Genomic DNA, 21886 nt, shown 5'->3' on the forward strand with positions numbered 1-21886 from the left:
GATTTCCAAAGTTTGGTGTGATTTGATTAGATAGGGAGGGAGATCCACGCGATGGAATCTCAAGAACTGTGGGGGAGAGAGAGTGGTCTTCGTGCTGGTCAGATTTGATTTGAGGAGGAAGAAGGCTCCCCCTTTTTATAGTCCGTACACGTGATGTAGCCATTATAGCATCAGGGGGTAGGGAAACTTATCCCCCCCCCTCCCGCACACATAGGAGCTGGCAATTTCCCTATTCCCAACCGGATGAAAAACTATCTGGGAGATGGATGCAAAATGCATCACCCCCTCCACCTCCCATCTAGAAGATGACCATTGCCATTGATCTTTTGGGGGCCGTACAAAAGGGGCGGAAGTTTGAGTTCCGACAATCCGGACGATCCTCCCTGAAAAAAATTCTAGAATTCCTTTGCGCTTGGTGTTCGGCTACCTGGATAAGAGGGGGTGGATGATCCGGCCAGTGGAGGGCCATATTATTTGTCCTGCATATTTCTGCATTCCTTCTTCTTTTCTCCTCATCTTTCTTCACATCTCCTCAACATGTTCTCATCCACCATTGCCAGAGATCAAACATCCAATAAAATAACTAAATGATGAACATAGGAAAAAGGTGGGTCATGATCCGTAGTGCTAAAATTGAACCCTACACACTTGAGCAGACACGGTAAAATACATTCGTGTGTTGTTAACAAACATACAAAACAGTAGAGATAGAGATAGAGCTTGCTCTTTCAACCCCCCTTTTGGTGTCTCATAACAACACACGAATTTGTAATACATAATAGCTATTATGAGAAGAGCAAAGGCTTGCAAAAATGAGATAGAGCTTCCCCTCAAAGTGTGCACATTTGACAATTGCATTTGAATACACGTACACATCAAATTTAGAGAAGCTCCCCCTCATGTTTACAAACAAAGATAGGCAAAATACAATATATATGAGTTTAGGTATAGATTTCATACGTTTTGCCTTTAAAAAGTCATCCATTAAACTCAAATATGCCTCCGATAGATGGTAATAGCTAGATAGATAAATAGAATTCAACCATCACATGGACATGGATAAAAATATGGGATTATTAATTCTATGCCCCTCGTTCGTTAACACTACTCACTTTTCCCCACTTGCTCATTTTGCCTTCGAAGTGAGCAACTATTCGGGGGCAAAAGTGAGGAAAATGTGAAACGAAAAGTTTAGACGCATGGGGAAAAGTGAGCAAAAAGTTATCGAATGGGGAAAAGTGAGCACAACTAAGAAACCAGGGGCATAGAATTAAATACCCGTAAAAATATCCATAGTTCGCCATCACCGCCTACTTAAGTTTATTACATGCTAAAGTTCACGAATAGATTGAATGAGGTTCAAATAACATAACTGGGGCATCATTGCTAAAGAGGCAAAATGGAACACACAAGCAAATGATGCCCAGCCCATGCAAATTCCCAACGGATATCCTACTAAAACAACGTATCTCCTTTGGCATCGAGACACCAAAAAGAGAAAAGAGCATACTAAGCGTCCCAAAGAGATCACTCGTCGGTGTCATTGGAGTCCTCTTCTTCCTCTCTCTCTGATACGTCCAATTTGCATCACTATTTTATATCATAATTTGCTGTTATTCATTGATATATTTCATGTTTGGAGATAATACTTATGTTATTTCATCTATTTTGCATGTTTCATGATTATTGGAGGATCGCGCACCGGAGCCAGGATTCTGCTGGAAAAAGCACCGTCAGAATGCAATATTTCGGAAGATCAACAGATGACGGAAATTATATGAAAAATCCTATTTTTCCAGATGACGAAGGGAGCCAGAAGGGGAGCCGAGGGGACCCGAGGTGGGCCCACCTCATAGGCCGGCGCGGCCCAAGGCCTGGCCGCGCCGCCCTGTGAGGAGGGGGCCCACAGCCTCCTCTCGCCTCCTTTTCTTCGCGTACGCCTTCGTCCCGAAAACCTATGCTCCAGGGGTACATCACGAAGAGCCACAGCCGCCTCTGCGGGGCGGAGAACACCAGAGAGAAAAGAGCTCTCCGGCAGGCTGAGATCCGCCGGGGAAATTCCCTCCCGGAGGGGGAAATCGATGCCATCGTCACCGTCATCGAGCTGGACATCATCTCCATCACCATCATCATCATCTTCATCATCATCACCGTCGTCTCCACCGCTGCACGCCGTCACCGCTGTAACAATTTGGGTTTGATCTTGATTGTTTGATAGGGGAAACTCTCCCGGTGTTGATTTCTACTTGTTATTGATGCTATTGAGTGAAACCGTTGAACCAAGGTTTATGTTCAGATTTTTATTCATCATCATATCACCTCTGATCATGTTCCATATGATGTCTCGTGAGTAGTTCGTTTAGTTCTTGAGGACATGTGTGAAGTCTAAATGTTAGTAGTGGAGTATGGTTGAGTAATATTCAATGTTATGATATTTAAGTTGTGGTGTTATTCTTCTAGTGGTGTCGTGTGAACGTCGACTACACGACACTTCACCTTTATGGGCCTAGGGGAATGAATCTTGTATTAGTTTGTCAATTGCGGGGTTGCCGGAGTGACAGAAACCTGAGCCCCCGTTGGTATATCGATGCAGGAGGGATAGCAGGATCTCAGAGTTTAAGGCTGTGATTAGATTTATCTTAATTACTTTCTTGTAGTTGCGGATGCTTGCAAGGGGTATAATCACAAGTTTGTATTAGTCCTAGGAAGGGCGGTACATTAGCATAGGTTCACCCACACAACACTTATCAAAACAATGAAGATTAATTAGCCGTATGTAGCGAAAGCACTAGACTAAAATCCCGTGTGTCCTCGAGAACGTTTGGCCATTATAAGTAAACAAACCGGCTTGTCTTTTGTGCTAAAAAGGATTGGGCCACTCGCTGCAGTTATTACTCTCGCACTTTACTTACTCGTACTTTATTCATCTGTTACATCAAAACCCCCTGAATACTTGTATGTGAGCATTTACAGTGAATCCTTCATCGAAACTACTTGTCAACACCTTCTGCTCCTCGTTGGGATCGACATTCTTACTTATTGAAGATACTACGATACACCCCCTATACTTGTGGGTCATCAAGACTATTTTCTGGCGCCGTTGTCGGGGAGTGAAGCGCTATTGGTAAGTGGAATTGGTAAGGGAAATTTCTACTATTTGTGCTGATTTTATTTCTCGCTCGCTGCTATAATTCATTATGGAGAGATCTTCTCTTGAGTGTTTATTTGGGAAATCTACTACTACTGCAAAGGTAGTGGATGAGGCGCCAGGTAAGGAAGAAATACCATACAAAATACCTATGGAAATTATTGAACGTGTAGTGGATAACCGTTATACAGGTGATGGAATGTCCACCCTGGAGATCATTTACTGTTCTTACATGAATTATGCGGTTTATTCAAGTGTTCAGGTATTGCTATGGATGAAGTGAGGAAGAAACTATTCTCTATATCGCTGTCTGGTAAAGCGGCGCATTGGTATAAATTACTGGATAATGGGGATTCTCTTGAATGGAATGATATTGTGCCCCGGTTTTATTCTAAGTTCTATCCTCCAAGTGAGATTCACAAAGATCGGAATCGCATATATAATTTTTGGCCTCATGAAGGAGAGAGTATTGCCCAAGCGTGGGGGAGATTGAAGTCTTTAATGCTCAAATGCCCCATTCATGAGCTTCCCGGTAATATTATTATTGATAATTTATATGCAAGACTTTCTTTTCAAGACAAGACCTTGTTGGATACTTCTTGTTCTCGGATCATTTACACGCAACAAGGAAGAGTTTAAAAGGGACCTTCTTAATCGGATCCAAGAAAATACCGAAGGATGGGAGAATGACAAGGATAGAGAATCGTGTATAAATTATGATTATAAATGCATTGAAGCTTTTATGGATACCGATAAATTTCGTAATATGAGTGCTACTTATGGTCTTGATTCTCAAGTTGCTGCAAATCTTTATAAAGCTTTTGCTTCTCATTATGAATTGCCTAAGAAGAACTTTGATAAGTATCATGAACCGTATAAAGATAAAATTGATTCATCTATAAATAAATGTGTTGTAGTTGAAACTGCTGATCATGTTATTCCTGAAGCTTATATTGAAAAAACTCCTTTCCCCGCTAAAATGAAGGAGTACTGTTATAAATAGTGCGGTTCATAAAAGTGAAAAGAAACCTATAGAACCTGAAGAACAAATAAAAGTTAAACCTGCTGTTGCAATTGTTAAAGATCTTGTGACTGAAAATGTGGAGGATGGTCATATTATTTTCTATGAAGATGCCTCTAATATTGTTTCACATCCTAATAAGTCCAAGCAAGCTAGTGATCATTGTTATTATGGTTTATGTGATATTGGTGCAAGTATTAGTGCTATTCCTTATGAGCTTTACACGGAGATTATGCACGAAATTGGTTCTTGTGAACTTGAAGATATTGATGTGGTTATTCGGCTGGCTAATAGAGAAACTATCTCTCCAATTGGTATTGTTCGAGATGTGGAAGTTCTATGTGGTAAGATTAAATATCCTGTCGACTTTTTGGTACTTGGTTCTGCTGCTAGTAAATATTGTCCTATCTTTTTTGGTAGACCTTTTCTAAATACTTGTGGAGCTATTATAGATTGCAAGAAAGAGAAAATTTTGACTAAATTTGTCGGTGAATCTTATGAGTTTAACTTCTCTAAATTTACCAAAACTCCTTATAAAATTGATTCACCTAATAGTGATTTTAAAGTTGAACAGTTGTGCATCTATTGCTCTTGCTCCTAGTAATCCTTTCCAGCAACATTTGGAGAATAGTGAGAGTGAAGTTTTTAGGGAAGAAAGAGATGAGCTTGATGAAATTTTCCTTCGTCAACCTATTCTTAAGCATGATTTACCTGGTGGAAGATCCGGGTACAACACCACCACCAAAGGAAGATCCTCGTCTTTGATTTAAAACCATTGCCTCGATAATCTTAAATATGCTCATATTGATGATAAGAAAATATATCCTGTTATTATTAGTTCTAAGCTTTCGGAGTTTGAAGAAGAAAGGTTATTGGAAATATTGAAGAAACACCGAGGTGCTATTGGCTACACTCTTGATGACTTGAAGGGGATTTCTCCCTCTATTTGCCAACACGCCATTAATATGGAAGATGATGCGAAGCCTCGTTGTTGAACCTCGGCGTCGTCTAATTCCTAAGATGAAGGATGTGGTAAGAAATGAGGTATTAAGACTCCTTGAAGCTGGTATTATATATCCTATTGCCGATAGTAGATGGGTTAGTCCTGTGCATTGTGTTCCTAAGAAAGGAGGAATGACTGTTGTGCCTAATGATAATGATGAGCTCATCCCTCAAAGAGTAGTTGTAGGGTATAGAATGTGCATTGATTATCGAAAAGTTAATAAGGTTACTGATGCGTGTAGTTGACACGTCCGTTGGGAACCCCAAGAGGAAGGTGTGATGCGCACAGCGGCAAGTTTCCCTCACTAAGAAACCAAGATTTAATCGAACCAGTAGGAGTCAAGAAGCACGTTGAAGGTTGATGGCGGCGGGATGTAGTGCGGCGCAACACCAGAGATTCCGGCGCCAACGTGGAACCCGCACAACACAACCAAAGTACTTTGCCCCAACGAAACAAGTTGAGGTTGTCAATCTCACCGGCTTGCCGTAACAAAGGATTAGATGTATAGTGTGGATGAAGATTGTTTGCGTAAAATAGTAAAGAACAAGTATTGCAGCAGATTGTATTTCGAGTATAAAAGAATGGACCGGGGTCCACAGTTCACTAGAGGTGTCTCTCCCATAAGATAAATAGCATGTTGGGTGAACAAATTACGGTCGGGCAATTGACAAATAGAGAGGGCATAACAATGCACATACATGATATGATGAATATTGTGAGATTTAATTGGGCATTACGACAAAGTACATAGACCGCTATCCAGAGCATGCATCTATGCCTAAAAAGTCCACCTTCAGGTTATCATCCGAACCCCTTCCAGGTATTAAGTTGTAAAACAACGGACAATTGCATTAAGTATGGTGCGTAATGTAATCAATAACTACATCCTCGGACATAGCATCAATGTTTTATCCCTAGTGGCAACAGCACATCCACAACCTTAGAACTTTCTGTCACTCGTCCCGGATTTAATGGAGGCATGAACCCACTATCGAGCATAAATACTCCCTCTTGGAGTTAAGAGCAAAAACTTGGCCGAGCCTCTACTAATAACGGAGAGCATGCAAGATCATAAACAACACATAGGTAATAGATTGATAATCAACATAACATAGTATTCTCTATCCATCGGATCCCGACAAACACAACATATAGAATTACGGATAGATGATCTTGATCATGTTAGGCAACTCACAAGATCCGACAATGAAGCACATGAGGAGAAGACAACCATCTAGCTACTGCTATGGACCCATAGTCCAGGGGTGAACTACTCACTCATCACTCCGGAGGTGACCATGGCGGTGAAGAGTCCTCCGGGAGATGAATCCCCTCTCCGGCAGGGTGCCGGAGGTGATCTCCGAGAATCCCCCGAGATGGGATTGGCGGCGGCGGCGTCTCGGTAAGGTTTTCCGTATCGTGGCTCGTCGGCATCGGGGGTTTCGCGACGAAGGCTTTAAGTAGGCGGAAGGGCAATGCGGGGGGCCACACGAGGGCCCCACACGCACAGGCCGGCGCGGCCAGGGGCCAGGCCGCGCTGCCCTAGCGTGTCGGCGCCTCGTGGCCCCACTTCCTTTCCCCCTCGGTCTTCTGGAAGCTTCGTGCAAAAATAGGACCCTGGGCGTTGATTTCGTCCAATTCCGAGAATATTTCTTTACTAGGATTTCTGAAACCAAAAACAGCGAGAAAACAACAATCGGCTCTTCGGCATCTCGTTAATAGGTTAGTGCCGGAAAATGCATAAATACGACATATAAAGTGTATAAAACATGTAGATATCATCAATAATGTGGCATGGAACATAAGAAATTATCGATACGTCGGAGACGTATCAGCATCCCCAAGCTTAGTTCCTGCTCGTCCCGAGCAGGTAAACGATAACAAAGATAATTTCTGGAGTGACATGCCATCATAACCTTGATCATACTATTGTAAACATATGTAATGAATGCAGCGATCAAAACAATGGTAATGACATGAGTAAACAAATGAATCATAAAGCAAAGACTTTTCATGAATAGTACTTTCAAGACAAGCATCAATAAGTCTTGCATAAGAGTTAACTCATAAAGCAATAAATCAAAGTAAAGGTATTGAAGCAACACAAAGGAAGATTAAGTTTCAGCGGTTGCTTTCAACTTGTAACATGTATATCTCATGGATAATTGTCAACATAGAGTAATATAACAAGTGCAATATGCAAGTATGTAGGAATCAATGCACAGTTCACACAAGTGTTTGCTTCTTGAGATGGAGAGAAATAGGTGAACCGACTCAACATAAAAGTAAAAGAAAGGTCCTTCAAAGAGGAAAGCATCGATTGCTATATTTGTGCTAGAGCTTTTATTTTGAAAACATGAAACAATTTTGTCAACGGTAGTAATAAAGCATATGTATCATGTAAATTATATCTTACAAGTTGCAAGCCTCATGCATAGTATACTAATAGTGCCCGCACCTTGTCCTAATTAGCTTGGACTACCGGATCATCGCAATACACATGTTTTATCCAAGTGTCACAATGGGGTACCTCCATACCGCCTGTACAAAGGTCTAAGGAGAAAGCTCGCATTTTGGATTTCTCGCTTTTGATTATTCTCAACTTAGACATCCATACCGGGACAACATGGACAACAGATAATGGACTCCTCTTTAATGCATAAGCATGTGGCAACAATTAATGTTCTCATATGAGATTGAGGATATATGTCCAAAACTGAAACTTCCACCATGATTCATGGCTTTAGTTAGTGGCCCAATGTTCTTCTCTAACAATATGCATGCTCCAACCATTAAGGTGGTAGATCTCTCTTACTTCGGACAAGACGGACATGCATAGCAACTCACATGATATTCAACAAAGAATAGTTGATGGCGTCCCCGTAAGCATGGTTATCGCACAACAAGCAACTTAATAAGAGATAAAGTGCATAAGTACATATTCAATACCACAATAGTTTTTAAGCTATTTGTCCCATGAGCTATATATTGCAAAGGCGAATGATGGAAATTTTAAAGGTAGCACTCAAGCAATTTACTTTGGAATGGCGGAGAAATACCATGTAGTAGGTAGGTATGGTGGACACAAATGGCATAGTGGTTGGCTCAAGGATTTTGGATGCATGAGAAGTATTCCCTCTCGATACAAGGTTTAGGCTAGCAAGGTTATTTGAAACAAACACAAGGATGAACCGGTGCAGCAAAACTCACATAAAAGACATATTGTAAACATTATAAGACTCTACACCGTCTTCTTTGTTGTTCAAAACTCAATACTAGAAATTATCTAGACTTTAGAGAGACCAAATATGCAAACCAAATAAGCAAGCTCTAGGTGTTTCTTCATTAATAGGTGCAAAGTATATGATGCAAGAGCTTAAACATGAGCACAACAATTTCCAAGTATCAAATTATTCAAGACATTTTAAAATTACTACATGTAGCATTTCCCGATTCCAACCATATAACAATTTAACGAAGAAGATTCAACCTTCGCCATGAATACTATGAGTAAAGCCTAAGGACATATTTGTCCATATGCAACAGCGGAGCGTGTCTCTCTCCCACACAATGAATGCTAGGATCCATTTTATTCAAACAAAACAAAAACAAAAACAAACCGACGCTCCAAGCAAAGTACATAAGATGTGACGGAATAAAAATATAGTTTCAGGGGAGGAACCTGATAATGTTGTCGATGAAGAAGGGGATGCCTTGGGCATCCCCAAGCTTAGACGCTTGAGTCTTCTTAGAATATGCAGGGGTGAACCACCGGGGCATCCCCAAGCTTAGAGCTTTCACTCTCCTTGATCATATTGCATCATTTCCCTCTCTTGATCCTTGAAAACTTCCTCCACACCAAACTCGAAACAACTCATTAGAGGGTTAGTGTACAATAAAAATTAACATGTTCAGAGGTGACACAATCATTCTTAACACTTCTGGACATTGCATAAAGCTACTGGACATTAATGAATCAAAGAAATTCATCCAACATAGCAAAAGGGGCAATGCGAAATAAAAGGCAGAATCTGTCAAAACAGAACAGTCCGTAAAGATGAATTTTATTGAGGCACCAGACTTGCTCAAATAAAAATGCCCAAATTGAATGAAAGTTGCGTACATATCTGAGGATCACGCACGTAAATTGGCATAATTTTCTGAGCTACCTACAGAGAGGCAGATCGGAATTCGTGACAGCAAAGAAATCTGTTACTGCGCAGCAATCCAAATCTAGTATTCACTTTACTATCAAAGACTTTACTTGGCACAACAAAACACAAAACTTAGATAAGGAGAGGTTGCTACAGTAGTAAACAACTTCCAAGACTCAAATATAAAACAAAAATACTGTAGTAAAAACATGGGTTGTCTCCCATAAGCGTTTTTCTTTAACGCCTTTCAGCTAGGCGCAGTAAGTGTGTATCAAGTATTATCAAGAGATGAAGCATCTTCAGCGGGGTTTAGAGTTTTCTCAACCATGCATAGTATATTGGATACATAAGTTTCAGCGGCTCCCTTTTCATTAGTCTTGGGCTTGCTACTCTCATCAAACAAATTTTCAGGAACAAGCCAAGCATAGTTATTTTCTAGCGCTTCATTCATCGCTAGGAGCTTACATGGTATTGGTGCTTTAATCTCCCCACCATCATTAATATTATTAGTGTACCTTACTCTCTCCATGTCCATCTTTTCAAGGATACTAACAAAATTGGTATAAGAACCAAGCATTTTATATTTAATAAAGACCTTTCTAGCCTCTCTTGCTATACTACCAAATTCTCTAAGAAGGGTTTCTAAAACAAAATCTTTCTTTTCCCCTTCTTCCATATCACCGAGTGTAAGAAACATGTGTTGGATTATAGGATTGAGATTAACAAATTTAGTTTCCAACATGCGAACTAAAGCAGCAGCAGCAATTTCATAATTAGGAGCAAGTTCTACCAAGTGTCTATCTTCAAAATCTTCAACGGTACTAACATGATTGAAAAATTCTTCTATATTGTTTCTCCCAATGATAGACCCACGTCCTACCGGTATGTCTTTTACGGTAAAATTAAAAGGAAACATGATTAAACAAGTAAAGTAAATGCAAGTAACTAATTTTTTTGTGTTTTTGATATAGAGTGCAAGACAGTAAATAAAGTAAAACTAGCAACTAATTTTTTTGTGTTTTGATATAATTGCAGCAAACAAAGTAGTAAATAAAATAAAGCAAGACAAAAACAAAGTAAAGAGATTGGATTGTGGAGACTCCCCTTGCAGCGTGTCTTGATCTCCCCGGCAACGGCGCCGGAAATTTGCTTGATGCGTGTAGTTGACACGTCCGTTGGGAACCCCAAGAGGAAGGTGTGATGCGCACAGCGGCAAGTTTCCCTCGATAAGAAACCAAGGTTTAATCGAACCAGTAGGAGTCAAGAAGCATGTTGAAGGTTGATGGCGGCGGGATGTAGTGCGGCGCAACACCAGAGATTCCGGCGCCAACGTGGAACCTACACAACACAACCAAAGTACTTTGCCCCAACGAAACAGTGAGGTTGTCAATCTCACCGGCTTGCTGTAACAAAGGATTAGATGTATAGTGTGGATGATGATTGTTTGCAGAAAATAGTAAAGAACAAGTATTGCAGCAGATTGTATTTCAGTATAAAAGAATGGACCGGGGTCCACAGTTCACTAGAGGTGTCTCTCCCATAAGATAAATAGCATGTTGGGTGAACAAATTACAGTCAGGCAATTGACAAATAGAGAGGGCATAACAATGCACATACATGATATGATGAATATTGTGAGATTTAATTGGGCATTACGACAAAGTACATAGACCGCTATCCAAGCATGCATCTATGCCTAAAAATTCCACCTTCAGAGTTATCATCCGAACCCCTTCCAGTATTAAGTTGTAAAACAACGGACAATTGCATTAAGTATGGTGCGTAATGTAATCAATAACTACATCCTCGGACATAGCATCAATGTTTTATCCCTAGTGGCAACAAGACATCCACAACCTTAGAACTTTCCGTCACCGTCCCGCATTTAATGGAGACATGAACCCACTATCGAGCATAAATACTCCCTCTTGGAGTTAAGAGCAAAAACTTGGCCGTAGCCTCTACTAATAACGGAGAGCATGCAAGATCATAAACAACACATAGGTAATAGATTGATAATCAACATAACATAGTATTCTCTATCCATTGGATCCCGACAAACACAACATATAGAATTACGGATAGATGATCTTGATCATGTTAGGCAGCTCACAAGATCCGACAATGAAGCACATGAGGAGAAGACAACCATCTAGCTACTGCTATGGACCCATAGTCCAGGGGTGAACTACTCACTCATCACTCCGGAGGCGACCATGGCGGTGAAGAGTCCTCCGGGAGATGAATCCCCTCTCCCGGCAGGGTGCCGGAGGTGATCTCCGTAATCCCCCGAGATGGGATTGGCAGCGGCGGCGTCTCGATGAAGGTTTTCCGTATCGTGGCTCTCGGTGCGGGGGTTTCGCGACGAAGGCTTTAAGTAGGCGGAAGGGCAACGCGGGGGCCACACGAGGGCCCCACACGCCGGCCGGCGCGGCCGGGGGCCAGGCCGCGCCGCCCTAGCGTGTCGGCGCCTCGTGGCCCCACTTCCTTTCCCCTCGGTCTTCCGGAAGCTTCGTGCAAAAATAGGACCCCGGGCGTTGATTTCGTCCAATTCCGAGAATATTTCTTTACTAGGATTTACTGAAACCAAAAACAGCAGAAAACAAGAATCGGCTCTTCGGCATCTCGTTAATAGGTTAGTGCCGGAAAATGCATAAATACGACATATAAAGTGTATAAAACATGTAGATATCATCAATAATGTGGCATGGAACATAAGAAATTATCGATACGTCGGAGACGTATCAATTACTAAGAAAGATCATTACCCTTTACCATTTATTGATCAAATGTTAGAAAGGTTATCTAAAAATACTCATTTTTGCTTTCTGGATGGTTATTCTGGGTTTTCACAAATTGCTGTTAAAACTAAAGATCAAGAGAAAACCACTTTCACTTGCCCTTATGGAACTTATGCTTATAGGCGTATGCCTTTTGGTTTATGTAATGCTCCTGCTACTTTTCAAAGATGCATGTCTGCTATTTTTCATGGCTTTTGTGAGAGTATTGTAGAGGTATTCATGGACGATTTTTCCGTCTATGGAAATTCTTTTGATAATTGCTTGCGGAACCTTGATAAAGTTTTGCGAGAGATGTGAAGAAACTAACCTTGTTCTTAATTGGGAGAAATGCCACTTTATGGTTAATGAAGGAATTGTATTGGGACATAAAATTTCCGAGAGAGGTATTGAAGTTGATAGAGCTAAAGTTGAAGCCATTGAAAAGATGCCCTATCCTAGGGATGTTAAAGGTATTCGTAGTGTTCTTGGTCATGCTCGGGTTTTATAGGAGGTTTATTAAAGACTTCTCCAAGATTTCAAAGCCTCTTACTAATCTTCTTCAAAAAGATGTACCTTTTGTTTTTGATGATGATTGTAAGGAAGCTTTTGAAACTCTAAAGAAAGCCTTAACAACTGCCCCTATAGTTGAACATCCTGATTGGAACTTACCATTTGAAATTATGTGCGATGCTAGTGATTTTGCTGTAGGCGCTGTTCTTGGACAGCGAATAGATAAAAAACTGAATGTTATTCATTATGCTAGTAAAACTCTTGATGCTGCTCAAAGAAATTATGCTACTACTGAAAAAGAATTGTTAGTTGTAGTCTTTGCTTGTGATAAATTTAGATCTTATATTGTTGATTCAAAAGTTACGATTCATACTGATCATGCTGCAATTAGATACCTTATGACAAAGAAAGATGCTAAGCCGAGGCTTATTAGATGGGTACTTCTTTTGCAAGAATTTGATTTACATATTGTAGATAGGAAAGGTGCTGATAATCATGTTGCTGATAATTTGTCTAGATTGGAAAATATTGCTTATGATCCTGTTCCTGTTAATGATAGTTTTCCAAATGAACAATTGGCTGTAATAAAGGTGAGCTCGCGAGACAGTCCTTGGTATGCTGATTATGCTAACTTTATTGTTTCCAAGTACTCGCCTCCAACCTTTTCAGCTCAAGCAAAGGAGGAAATTCTTTTATGACTTGAGGCATTATTTTTGGGATGACCCACACTTATATAAAGAAGGAGTGGATGGTATTCTGCGAAGGTGTGTTCCCGAATATGAACAACAAGAGATATTGAGTAAATGTCATGGTAGTGCTTATGGAGGACATCACGCCGGAGATAGAACCGCGCAAAAGGTTCTACAATCAGGTTTTTATCGGCCAACTCTCTTCAAAGATGCAAGGAAGTTTATTTTATCTTGTGATGAATGTCAAAGGGTTGGTAATATCTTCAGACGCAATGAAATGCTTATGAATTATACTCTTGTTATTGAACCGTTTGATTGTTGGGGATTTGACTTCATGGGACCTTTTCCCTCTTCAGAAGGTAACACTCATATACTTGTTGCTGTTGATTATGTTACTAAATGGGTGGAAGCCATATCTACAAAAAGTGCTGATGGTGAGACCTCTTTAAGAATGCTTTTAGACATTATTTTTCCTAGATTTGGAGTTCCTAGATATATTATGACAGATGGAGGTTCTCATTTTATTCATGGTGGTTTTAGAAAAACTCTTGCTAAATATGGTATTAATCATAGAATTGCTTCCGCATATCATCCTCAAACTAGTGGGCAAGTAGAACTATCAAATAGAGAAATTAAATCTATCTTGCAAAAGACTCGTTAATAAAACTAGAAAGAATTGGGCTAGTAAATTGAAGGAAGCACTATGGGCTTATAGAACTGCTTATAAAAATCCCATGGGAATGTCACCTTATAAAATGGTTTATGGAAAAGCTTGTCATTTACCTTTAGAACTAGAGCACAAAGCTTATTGGGCTGTTAGAGAACTAAATAAAGATCCTAAACTAGCCGGTAATAAGAGGTTGCTGCAATTAAGTTCTCTAGATGAATGGAGAAGTGAAGCTTATGAAAATGCTAAACTCTTTAAAGAGAAAGTTAAGAAATGGCATGATAGAAGGATTATCAAAAGAGAGTTTAATATTGGGGATAAAGTCCTATTGTATCGGTCTCGTCTCAGATTCTTTGCAGGGAAATTACTCTCTAAATGGGAAGGACCATATGTTGTTGAGGAGGTGTACCGTTCAGGAGCAATTAAAATTAGTTCTCTCCAAGGCAATGCCACGCAAGTGGTGAATGGACAAAGACTCAAGCATTATATCTCAGGTGATTCTTACAATGTAGATGTTGATGTTATTCGAGTGGAAACACCAGAGGCTTTCATCAAAAGTCAAATTGACAGTCCGCCAGAACTCGACTTTGAATAGGTAACAGTACAGGTAATAAAAAGTTCGCGATTTACTTTCCGAACAATGTTTTTGCTGATTTTGGAAAATATGAAAAATTACGAGATCGAAACGGAGTGGAGGAGACGCACGAGGGCGTGCCCCCATAGGCCGGCGCGCCGGGCCTTGGCCCGCGCCGCCCTATGAGCTGGCCGCCTCGTCGCCCCTTTCCGACTCCGGTTCGACCTGGTACTTTCCTTATGACATAAAAATTCCTGCTATATAATCCCCCGGACCCCTGGAGGTCCGTATATCATTTTCTTGACGTGTTTTGTTTCGAGCTGTTTCTGCCAGGATCTATTTTCAATCCAGGAGCACCATGGCCTCCAACAACAAGGGCAAAGGGCTTTCGAAGGAAGAAGTGAAAAGGGTGTCGTCAAAACAAGAGCAACAAGCTGTTGGGGGTAAGCAAATCTTGGTGGGATCTGTTGACACTCGACGTTCTTTCTCTCATAACTTGCAGGGACCCTTACCACCTGCTCTTGGCCTCGACTCTTTCCCCGTGCTCGGAAGAAGCTCTACGGACTACCGATGAGTTTTGTGGTCAATACCGGGCTCTAAGAAGAGAAGTGGAGATACTCCAGGAGGAGAATTACCGACTCCGTAGAATGCTGGAATATTACTCGATACCCATCACAAGGTCGCCACCGCCAACTCCAGATAACAATGAATCTCTTCGAGTCTTAGTGCAGAATTGCCAAGCCGAGAAACTGAAGCTGAAGGAGATCTGTAAGAAGCGCGGGAGGAGTTCATCACCACCATCGCCAAAGGAGTAATTCATCATCGGTATTGGCATCTGATGTCTACGGGAGCTTCTATTCTTGTAGACAGTGTTGTGCCTCCAAGAGCAGAGGTTTGTAGAACAGCAGCAAGTTTCCCTTAAGTGGATCACCCAAGGTTTATCGATCTCAGGGAGGAAGAGGTCAAAGATATCCCTCTCATGCAACCCTGCAACCACAAAGCAAGAAGTCTCTTGTGTCCCCAACACACCTAATAGGTGCACTAGTTCGGCGAAGAGATAGTGAAATACAGGTGGTATGAATAAGTATGAGCAAGTAGTAACGCAGCAGTAGTAACGCATAGAAACAAGTAAACAAGCGAGCGATAGCGATATTTAGGAACAAGGCCTGGGGATTACACTTTCACTAGTGGACACTCTCAACATTGATCACATAACAGAATAGATAAATGCATACTCTACACTCTCTTGTTGGATGATGAACACATTGCGTAGGATTACACGAACCCTCAATGCCGGAGTTAACAAGCTCCACAATTCAATGTTCATATTTAAATAACCTTAGAGTGCATGAAAGATCAACACGACTAAACCAAGTACTAACACAAGCATGCACACTTTGTCACCTTCACACTATGTAGGAGGAATAGATCACATCAATACCATCATAGCAATAGTTAACTTCATAATCTACAAGAGATCACAATCATAGCCTACGCCAAGTACTAACACGGATGCACACACTCGTCACCATTACACCGTGCGGGAGGAATAAAACTACTTTAATAACATCACTAGAGTAGCACATAGATAAATTGTGATACAAAACACATTGCAATCATAAAGAGATATAAATAAGCACTTCACTATGCCATTCATAACGGTGAATAAGTATTCTGTGAAATATAGCCTAAGAGACCCACACGGTGCACACACTCGTCACCTTTACACACGTGGGACAAGGAGTCTCCGGAGATCACATAAGTAAAACCCACTTGACTAGCATAATGACATCTAGATTACAAGCATCATCATATGAATCTCAATCATGTAAGGCAGCTCATGAGATTATTGTATTGAAGCACATAGGAGAGAGATTAACCACATAGCTACCGGTACAGCCCCGAGCCTCGATGGAGAACTACTCCCTCCTCATGGGAGACAGCAGCGTTGATGAAGATGGCGGTGGTGTCGATGGAGGAGCCTTCCGGGGCACTTCCCCGTCCCGGCGGCGTGCCGGAACAGAGACTCCTGTCCCCCAGATCTTGGCTTCGCGATGGCGGCGGCTCTGGAAGGTTTCTCGTACCGTGGTTTTTCCGTATCGAAGTTTTAGGTCACGGACCTTTTTATAGGCGAAGAGGCGGAGTCGGAGGGTCAACGGGGCGACGACACCATAAGGCGGCGCGGCCAGGGCCTGGGCCGCGCCGGCCTATCAACTGGGGCCTGTGTGGCCCCCCTCTGGCGACTCTCGGGTGTTCTGGATGCTTCCGGGCAAAATAGGAACCTGGGCGTTGATTTCGTCCGATTCCGAGAATATTTCCTTAATAGGATTTCTGGAACCAAAAACAGCGATGAACGAGAACTGGCCCTTCGGCATCTCGTCAATAGGTTAGTTCCGGAAAACGCATAATAATGACATAAAGTATGCATAAAACATGTAGATATCATCAATAATGTGGCATGGAACATAAGAAATTATCGATATGTCGGAGACGTATCAACATCCCCTTGGTTTGTTCCAAGCTTGGGGGAGTGCCGCGGTATCACATCATCACTACCTTTTACTTTTTTACTATCAAGTAGTGTCATATCATGAGTAGGGAAGTTATCATATAAGATGGGTTGCGGTGTGGAAGTATCTCTCCTTTAGTTGGTTGTCTATGTATCCCTTGGTGTGAGTTATCGTTATGAAATATTAATGAGAAGTCTTATCATTTACATATTGCACACCTTATTTTAGTTTGCAATCTCTATTATATGATTGATCTTGATTTTAGTATTGGTACCACTTTGGGAGCATTGAGTTAATCTATTTGGTTTTGGCAAACTTAGCATTGGTCAATAGCAACAACACCTTGAGGTTTAAGTAGAAAAGAGAAATATATATAGTTGTTTCATTGTCTTCCTTTCTTGTTAGCTCATAGCTTATTATTCCGAAGTTAAAATTGTTTGTGCTTACAAGAAAGATGCATGATTGTTTCTATCACATGTATATTCGTTTGTTCCCCTCAACTTTTGTGCTTGCTAATTAACCTTGCTAGCCAAAGACCTCGTATCGAGAGGGAATGCTTCTCGTGCATCCAAACCTCAACCCAAACCTATGCCATTTGTGTCCACCATATCTACCTACTACATGGTATTTCCCTGCCATTCCAAGTAAATACTTCATGTGCTACCTTTAAACAATTCAAAATTTATTACTTCTTATTTGTGTCAATGTTTATAGCTCAGGAGGAAGTATGTGGTGTTTTATCTTTCAGTCTTGTTAGGCAGCTTCCACTAACGGACTAGTGGCTTCATCCACTTATCCCATAATTTTGCAAAAAGAGCTGGCAACGGGGTTCCCAGCCCCAATTAATCAACTTTCATTAATAATTCTCTTCACATGTTTTGCTCTGATTCATCAGTAAGAAACTTAATTTTGCAAAAGACACTCCTCCATGGTATGAGATTGTTGGAAGGCACCCGAGGATTCGGTTAGCCATGGCTTGTGTAAACAAAGGTTGGGGGGAGTATCATCCTTAAATAAACTAAAGTACATATGTAAACAAAAGAGAAGAGGGATGATCTACCTTGCTGGTTGATGCGTGTAATTGACACGTCCGTTGGGAACCCCAAGAGGAAGGTGTGATGCGCACAGCGGCAAGTTTCCCTCAGTTAGAAACCAAGGTTTAATCGAACCAGTAGGAGTCAAGAAGCACGTTGAAGGTTGATGGCGGCGGGATGTAGTGCGGCGCAACACCGGAGATTCCGGCGCCAACGTGGAACCTGCACAACACAACCAAAGTACTTTGCCCCAACGAAACGAGTGAGGTTGTCAATCTCACCGGCTTGCTGTAACAAAGGATTAACCGTATTGTGTGGAAGATGATTGTTCGCAGAGAAAACGATAAAAACAAGTATTGCGAGCAGATTTGTATTTCCAGTATAAAAGAATGGACCGGGGTCCACAGTTCACTAGAGGTGTCTCTCCCATAAGATAAAAGCATGTTGGGTGAACAAATTACAGTCGGGCAATTGACAAATAGAGAGGGCATAACAATACACATACATGTCATGATAAGTACAGTGAGATTTAATTGGGCATTACGACAAAGTACATAGACCGCCATCCAACTGCATCTATGCCTAAAAAGTCCACCTTCAGGTTATCATCCGAACCCCTTCCAGTATTAAGTTGCTAACAACAAACAATTGCATTAAGTATTGCGCGTAATGTAATCAATAACTACATCCTCGGACATAGCATCAATGTTTTATCCCTAGTGGCAACAAGCACATCCATAACCTTAGGGGTTTCGTCACTCCCCAGCATTCACGAAGACATGAACCCACTATCGAGCATAAATACTCCCTCTTGGAGTTACTAGCATCAACTTGGCCGAGCCTCTACTAATAACGGAGAGCATGCAAGATCATAAACAACACATAGGTAATAACTTGATAATTAACATAACATGGTATTCTCTATCCATCGGATCCCGACAAACACAACATATAGCATTACGGATAGATGATCTTGATCATGTTAGGCAGCTCACAAGATCCAACAATGAAGCACAATGAGGAGAAGACAACCATCTAGCTACTGCTATGGACCCATAGTCCAGGGGTGAACTACTCACTCATCACTCCGGAGGCGACCATGGCGGTGAAGAGTCCTCCGGGAGATGAATCCCCTCTCCGGCAGGGTGCCGGAGGAGATCTCCGAATCCCCGAGATGGGATTGGCGGCGGCGGCGTCTCGGTAAGGTTTTCCGTATCGTGGTTTTTCGCCTCGGGGTTTCGCGACGGAGGCTTTAAGTAGGCGGAAGGGCAACGTGGGGGGCCACACGGGGGCCCCACACCACAGGTCAGCGCGGCCAAGGCCTGGGCCACGCCGCCCTATGGTGGCGGCCCCTCGTGGCCCCACTTCGACTCCTCTTCGGTCTTCCGGAAGCTTCGTGGCAAAATAGGACCCTGGGTTTTGATTTCATCCAATTCCGAGAATATTTCGTTACTAGGATTTCGAAACCAAAAACAGCAGAAACGACAGAATCGGCTCTTCGGCATCTTGTTAATAGGTTAGTTCCGGAAAATGCACGAATATGACATAAAGTGTGCATAAAACATGTAGATATCATCAATAATGTGGCATGGAACATAAGAAATTATCGATACGTCGGAGACGTATCACCGGTAGAGATAACGTCCTTCATGGGAGCCGCTCTTTGGAGGTCTGTTTGGCAAGGGGGTTAGAGTACCCGCTACCATTCGTTGACAACAACAAACACCTCTCAAAAGTTTACTTTTATGCTCTTTATATGATTTCAAAACTGAAAAAGCTCTAGCACATGATTTAATCCCTGCTTCCCTCTGCGAAGGGCCTGTCTTTTACTTTATGTTGAGTCAGTAAACCTATTTCCCTCCATCTCAAGCAAGCATTTGAGTTGTTGTGATCAAACCATTATATTGTGATTTGCTTCATCATGTCTTTTACTCTTCCTTGTTTAGTACAAGTTTTATCTGAATGAATATAGCTTTGAAAGTTATCAATGATCATTATGATTGAGTATGCAAGATGAGCCATATAAACTTTAATATGAAAGCGCTGCTCAATAGATACGTATAATCTGTTAACTGTTCTCTGACCAAGAACAAAGTTTGCCATCACCAACTATGATTTCTTATGCACCTTTATTTGTGATTACCTTATACTTGTTTCAAGTTGAGTTATATGAGGAAGTTGTTTACTAGAATGTCTTGTGTGAATGAATATGATGCTTCTTGTCCGTATTTGATTTATCGACTCTTCACTCCATAAACATGTGGTCCTGTTTACGAGTTCGGTTTCGCTTGGGGACAAGCGAAGTCTAAGCTTGGGGGAGTTGATACGTCCAATTTGCATCACTATTTTATATCATAATTTGCTGTTATTCATTGATATATTTCATGTTTGGAGATAATACTTATGTTATTTCATCTATTTTGCATGTTTCATGATTATTGAAGGATCGCGCACCGGAGCCAGGATTCTGCTGGAAAAAGCACCGTCAGAATGCAATATTTTGGAAGATCAACAGATGACGGAAATTATATGAAAAATCCTATTTTTCCAGATGACGAAGGGAGCCAGAAGGGGGAGCCGAGGTGGGCCCACCTCATAGGCCGGCGCGGCCCAAGGCCTGGCCGCGCCGCCCTGTGAGGAGGGGGCCCACAGCCCCCTCTCGCCTCCTTTTCTTCGCGTACGCCTTCGTCCCGAAAACCTAAGCTCCAGGGGTACATCGCGAAGAGCCACAGCCGCCTCGCGGGGCGGAGAACACCGAGAGAGAAAAGAGCTCTCCGGCGAGCTGAGATCCGCCGGGAAATTCCCTCCCGGAGGGGAAATCGACGCCATCGTCACCGTCATCGAGCTGGACATCATCTCCATCACCATCATCATCATCTTCATCATCATCACCGCCGTCTCCACCGCTGCACGCCGTCACCGTTGTAACAATTTGGGTTTGATCTTGATTGTTTGATAGGGAAAACTCTCCCGGTGTTGATTTCTACTTGTTATTGATGCTATTGAGTGAAACCGTTGAACCAAGGTTTATGTTCAGATTGTTATTCATCATCATATCACCTCTGATCATGGTCCATATGATGTCTCGTGAGTAGTTCGTTTAGTTCTTGAGGACATGGGTGAAGTCTAAATGTTAGTAGTGAAGTATGGTTGAGTAATATTCAATGTTATGATATTTAAGTTGTGGTGTTATTCTTCTAGTGGTGTCGTGTGAACGTCGACTACATGACACTTCACCTTTATGGGCCTAGGGGAATGCATCTTGTATTCGTTTGCCAATTGCGGGGTTGCCGGAGTGACGAAACCTAAGCCCCCGTTGGTATATCGATGCGGGAGGGATAGCAGGATCTCGCAGTTTAAGGTCTGTGGTTAGATTTATCTTAATTACTTTCTTGTAGTTGCGGATGCTTGCAAGGGGTATAATCACAAGTTTGTATTAGTCCTAGGAAGGGCGGTACATTAGCATAGGTTCACCCACACAACACTTATCAAAACAATGAAGATTAATTAGCCGTATGTAGCGAAAGCACTAGACTAAAATCCCGTGTGTCCTCGAGAACGTTTGGTCATTATAAGTAAACAAACCGGCTTGTCCTTTGTGCTAAAAAGGATTGGGCCACTCGCTGCAATTATTACTCTCGCACTTTACTTACTCGTACTTTATTCATCTGTTACATCAAAACCCCCTGAATACTTGTCTGTGAGCATTTACACTGAATCCTTAATCGAAACTGCTTGTCAACACCTTCTGCTCCTCGTTGGGATCGACATTCTTACTTATCGAAGATACTACGAT

Source organism: Lolium rigidum, chromosome 6, assembly GCF_022539505.1.
Source record: "Lolium rigidum isolate FL_2022 chromosome 6, APGP_CSIRO_Lrig_0.1, whole genome shotgun sequence".
Taxonomy (NCBI): Eukaryota; Viridiplantae; Streptophyta; class Magnoliopsida; order Poales; family Poaceae; genus Lolium; species Lolium rigidum.